This window comes from Vidua macroura, chromosome 3 (assembly GCF_024509145.1).
Source record: "Vidua macroura isolate BioBank_ID:100142 chromosome 3, ASM2450914v1, whole genome shotgun sequence".
In the NCBI taxonomy this organism is placed as follows: domain Eukaryota; kingdom Metazoa; phylum Chordata; class Aves; order Passeriformes; family Viduidae; genus Vidua; species Vidua macroura.
Genome location: NC_071573.1, coordinates 13,287,686 through 13,293,685, shown reverse-complemented (window position 1 = coordinate 13,293,685; position 6,000 = coordinate 13,287,686).

Below are 6,000 nucleotides of genomic sequence, written 5' to 3'. Positions count from 1 at the left end.
GTCGGGAAAGAAAATGTCAATGCCATTTCAAAATTGGGAGAGACTGCCTCAGAGAGCGGTTCTTGCTTCCACAGTTAGAGACCTGATTTGGAATTTAGGGATCAAATTAAATTTTTGACAGGAGTTGGGATAATCTCAGACTGGTGGTGACCCCTGCATAGATTTATTCTGTGCTAATAGAACATGCAAGGCACAGGTGTGTGTTCTCTTCAGGCCAGCTGATGGTTAGAGGACCCCAAATTTCAAGTCCCCTGCCCTTACAGCTGGCAGATTCCCTTCTTGCTGACCTCCCAGGCTGTAACACAGAGCCCAGGAACTCTGGGAGCTTCAACTCCCACTGGGTGTCACAAGACCTCCCCCCTCCTCAGCAGAGGACTGGGTGCTACATGTAGACACTGGAGTGTTTTTGCTCCCTGAGCTGGGTCTGGGAGCTGGGAAGCCAGGATACAAGGGGGCTTTTGAATGTCCTGGGTTCTCTGGCACAGAGTAGAGTGCTGTGCCAGACCACAGGGCAGCAGCAGCAAACCTGCTGGGGAGCCCCCAGGAGATAAGTCAGCTTCATTGCTTTTTAAAAGCAAAAAACAAAAACAAACGCAAAGCAAGAAGACAGAAGAAATCTGGCAAGGGAGTAACAGTGCCTGTAGTTTCCATTCCAGATCAGATAGTCCACGTTTAGGAGTACAAAAGCCTAACTTTTAGGTAATTCTGGTTGCAACCACAAGGCCCCAGTCCTTGCAATTGCTTAGGCATCAGCAGACTCACAGAGGCAGAGCTACCTGCAAAGTTGCTTCAGGTCTTCACCAGAGAATGTTTCTAACATTCAGAATTTAGAAGATTTAGAAGATTCAGAATTTAGAAGATAAAACATGTATGACTCACACTAAGTCAGTACTTCTCTCTCCTGTTTTCATCAGGACGCTGACCATTCTGCCTCCTTTGCTGAGATTGATCAACCAGAGTCGTGTCATTGATACCTACAACTGCCTGTCTCTTGAATGAATACTTCAGATAGCTAAGTATAAATCATGTGGATTCTTCAGACAGCTAAGTATCTATCACAAAAATTTGACCCTAAAGAAAAAAAGAAAACACTTCACCAGCACTTTCTGTCCTTGCTCTGTGATAACCACAGCAGCAAGACCAAAGAAATGTTGAATCTTAGATGCAGTTATCTGCCAGTCTCAATACTTTCTACTTATGCTGGTGTTAAGTCCAGAGATGCCAAGAGAGTATCACCATGTATTTCTTCTGAGCTTTGCATATGTGCCAGTCATGACAATAACTTGTGGCAGAATCTTAAGTAAAAAGACTTTGAGAGGCCACTTATATGCTTGGACTTAAAAGTGAGAGCTATAAAGTATCCTGACAAGTTGGATCTAGGTTCCTTCCTTTGACAGCAGCACCTCTTTCTGCCTCTGCTCTTCCCACTGTCAGTTCTGCAATGACCTGCCAGGCATTGCTGGCAGGAGCTCAGCGCAGCTCAGCTCCAGGCTGGGATGCTGCTGCTGGTGAGTTCTCTTTGCTGTCCCTGCAAGCAGCACATGGTAACCTTCACTGACAATGACACTCTGTCTTGTGAAACTTAAATAGCTGGAGAAGCATTCGGGGCAGCAATGTGTACAATGCTCTGTCCAAAGCCTGGAAGTCATCCTGGGCTTTGCTTTCTCTGACTGAAAGCTGTTGGTGAAACAGAGGGTTGGAAAACCAGAGTTTTTAGCTGTTGTGTGCCATAATCAATCTTTTTTTTTTTTTTTTTTTTTTAATACTCACTGAAGAAAGAACTTCCTTCTGGAGAACAAGTTGTTTACAGGATGAATTCCATGCTGAGTTTAATATTTATAGTCACTATGAATCTTTTAAAGGAGAACAGCTTCTAAATGCAGTAAGGTATGAGGCTTTAATAACACAGTAGTTGCAGAGCTTGGGCAAAAGATATGGTAGGTTTGTTTGTAGCCAAGGTGTTCCAGAGAAAGAAATATAAAATGAATTCTGCCCATGCCAATGCCAGCAGTCACAGTAGCAGATTGAAGAAAGAGCAGAGAGAATATATTTTCCTATGGTAATCTCCTAGTTGACTGCTAGTTTTCTTATCATTACCTGTTCATTACTTTGGGGTTAAGAGTTTCATATACACAGGAGAATAAGCAACCTGAGAGTTCCATAAAAAGCCACAATAATGGTAGGCATTATATGCAACTGAGTTACTTTCTTAATATCGTATCAAGCCTGTTTTAGCTGTATTTGTAGAGACACAGTGACACCCAGTGGTTGCTAATGAATATAATGGACTGACCTTCAATTTACTTGGGGCACTGGATCTGAACATTATCTAAACTAGCTCCTATACATTCAGAAAAGTTCCAGTGTATGCTGTTTATTAAAAAACAGGTGATTCAGTACCTGGTTTTGTTATGTGTATTGTATTGAATCTCCAAAACTAAAATAAAACAGAAATATACAAAGCTAATTATTCAAGTAGTGTTTTCTTATAGTCCTTGTTAAATAAAATTGTGTCGGCTCAAGCATAGTTCAAAGAATTAGCTGTTTTCATTTGTCACAAAACTTTTGCTAATCAAGTCTTTAGAGGAAATATTCTGTGTTGTCTTTAAGGCAGGAGAGAGGATGGTTTACATTCAATTTATCCTTCCTTCTTTATTTTAGCATTTTGGGTAGCAAATGTGCTCTTACAGTGGACAGTGTGTGAAAACCACTTTATATTTTAAAGAAAAAAATCTGGTTTTCCTCTGTGTCCAAAGTGTAGATTGGAATTTTGTTGTGATTTCCTTTTTTTTTTTTTTTTTTTTTTTTTTTTTTTTTTTTTTTTAGGAACCAAATGAGACTGAAAAATGGAAACAGTTTAACAAGGTTTAATGAAAAACCAAATTGCTCTTGCATCAACTTGACATAAATAAGAAGCTTCCTGCTTGAAATTAAGCTAATAGTGAGGAGTGATTGCTGATTTCTAATCTAGCAGCAATAGTCATTTATTTTTCACATTATGTAGAGCAGATGCTCAGTAATTCAATTCCCTTCACTCTGAAATTTTTATTGAATCTTTGCAGAAGGTTCACAGAGGTTATTCTTATGTTCTTGCGGTCAGCAGGAGTATAACAGTTTAAGGGTGGTTCTCTGCCAGGCACAGATGAACATTAGTACACTGTGGAAGATGAGGCTGTGCATGTCCAAGTCAGGGGAGGCAAAGGAGCAGCAAAGCCCAGGCTCCAGGGAAGATCCCAGAAAAACTCCCACTGACATCAGCAGAGCAGAACTGTGTGTAACTGGCCCTGAGTGCTGGCCCAGGTGATTCCTGCTGTTAACAATCTGCCTCAGGTCTGAGGCAGATATATACTTGTGAATTGGCTATTGCCACCCTGACTGTTGGGAGATATTGCTATACTCACTCATCTTTCACACTGTGGCTTTCATGAAATACTGGTTTTGTCCTACAGCCTGAGGAAGGAATCTCCTAGTCACTCTTCTTTTCATGTCGTACTGGAAAAGGTTTGCTTCCACCAGGCATGTGATCTCACTCTCATCTCCCAATACATAGTTCAGCATAGGGGTTGTTTAGGCCTATTTCAGGATTATGTGTGAGCTGACATACCCTCTTACCTTCAGTGCATGAGCTTCTAGAATTTCCCAGTAAGGCACTATTGCTACTGGCAGCAGGGAGCCAGGTGTGCTCCATATTCCTACCTTCAAACTGTCAGTTGGAAGTGCCCTGAGGTAATTTTGAGTAGAGAACCAAAGGGAATGTGAGTAAAGCTTCTGAGAGCTCTGTGTGCCTTGAAGGGCAGGAGTAGCTATGTAGCTAAGTTTCTGCAAATGTCTCCAGATCACTGCAATTTCTCTCTGGATACTGGGATATTCACAGGCTTGAAGAGGAGCAACATTTTGCTGTTTTTCCTATTATAGTCTTATAATTTGGAGGGGGGGGAAAAAGAGTTTTAATACTAAGAAACCTATTACTGTTGTTATGTTTTTGTTTTGTGGCAGGTGGTACCAGTTGATCCAGATCTCAAGCTAATTTTTGAGGTCCCAGTTTTGAAAGAATTTGAGCTGTTGCAGCTCCCACAAAAGTAATCTGAGCATTCCAATATCCCCATTAAAATCTAGTCAAATACATTTTGTTAAAAGTCTTTTTTTTTTCAAAGAGAAGGATGTCAGGGAAGATTCACAGGAAAAAAGGAGAGGGAGGAGAAAGGAGTAAAGTTAAAGAAGAAGAGGAAAACAAGTGCAGAGGAATGAATTTCAATGCCAGATGTGAAGGTTAGAAATAGTCCCAACCTTAATTCCTTCTTATTGAATCCCAATATGTTTTCACACAGGAGAACTGACACAGTAAGGACGCTAATACACTTCTTGCGTGCTAGCTGGTTATTAGAGCCTCACAACAAGGAAGGTGATCAGAGAATACTTGTCACATGCCCAAACTACCCTAATTCAAGGAACCTGCCACCTCAGTGCATCATATGAGGCAGGTCAAGCCTAGGGTGAAGCAAGCTTTCCGTGTAAGAATTTTAATTAGCAATGAGCACAATAAAATACATAAGCTGCTGAAAGTTAACAAGTGCTACTGTTTGAGATTTTTCTTCAAATCCATGCTGTGCACTTCCCTTTCCTCACTGCTAATGGATTAGCAGTATACTGGATAGTAATCAACAAATATTACAGTCATCCTTCTAATCTTATTAACAGACTTGTAAGAAGCATTAAGGACACATTTATACCACTTGTGGGAAACAGTCCAAATACAACGAACCAAAAGCTGCTTATCTACAAGCAAAACCAGCATTATATGACTGAAGGAGGCCAAGTTAATCAAAGCTATCAAGAGGCTAATTCAGGTCCAGAGGGCTGAGAAGGCAGGTTAAATGATTGTTCATAAATCATTGAAAGCATACTGTATTGTACCACACTATACAACAATTTTGTAGCAACAAACAATGTTCTTCTGTAGGGTGCAGTTTCCTGCTTTGTGTATGTCTGTGTTTTGACATTTTAAGTATCTCATCAGCATGTTTTTATCTTTAAGTTGTGAATATGTTATAACTCAGCTTGTTAATCATCAGATCTTTAGGAAGGAAGGGGATAGGCTGTAAAAACAAACCTAAAATTGTTCATGCTTGCAGGGAGCGCTACTGTGCTCACTACAAGCATATACAAAATAGAAAAGAATATAGTTCCAAGATACTGTGGAAGAAAACCGGGGAAAGCAACTGAGAAAATCTGAAAATTCAGCTGTATATGTCTCCAGCTCCTTTACTTTATAGGATGGAGGAGAGGACACTGATGGTTAATTTTTCACTTCAAAATACTTTAGAGAAGTACTGAAATGTGCTGTTTTATATAATGTAAGCTTATTCAATGATTCCACCATGGAAAAACTGGGATCTGGTCTTATTATGCCTTTCTTCTGATAGGATTGAGACTATCCACAGGCTACAATTCACTACTCTTTAGAACTGTCTTCCAAAGGCTCACTTACCAATTTTTGAAAGTGTTTAAAACACTGTTCTTCAGCTGCTTGCTTTTCCCCCACCAGCAGTCCTAAGAAAGGCTTTCCCACTACTTACTGTAAACAAAGGATTCCCTCCAAAGACTGTAGTTAATGGCACTTGTTTCTGATCTCACAAGACGTGGAACATACTCTAGTTCTCTATACAGCATAATATTCCACATTTCCAGTGCCTGATATTCTACTGCTGTGCACTATAGTATTTACGTGCATCAGCACAAAGTGAGGGCAAAAGGCTGCCGTTGCAATGTGCTCCCTCTGGAAAAATGACACTCTGGGATAAAAGACAACATAACATGTTAGGAAGAAGAGAATAGTCCTTTAATTGCAATCATTAAGTCATGTGTGGTTTTGTCAATTTTTCCATAGAACACAGAAGATCTTCAGACTGGACAATATGGCTGAATAGCATGAGAAGCTAAAAACAAGTGAAGCCAGCAGTTCTATTTGATAACACTGTCAAATCAAAATTGTATAGGTTT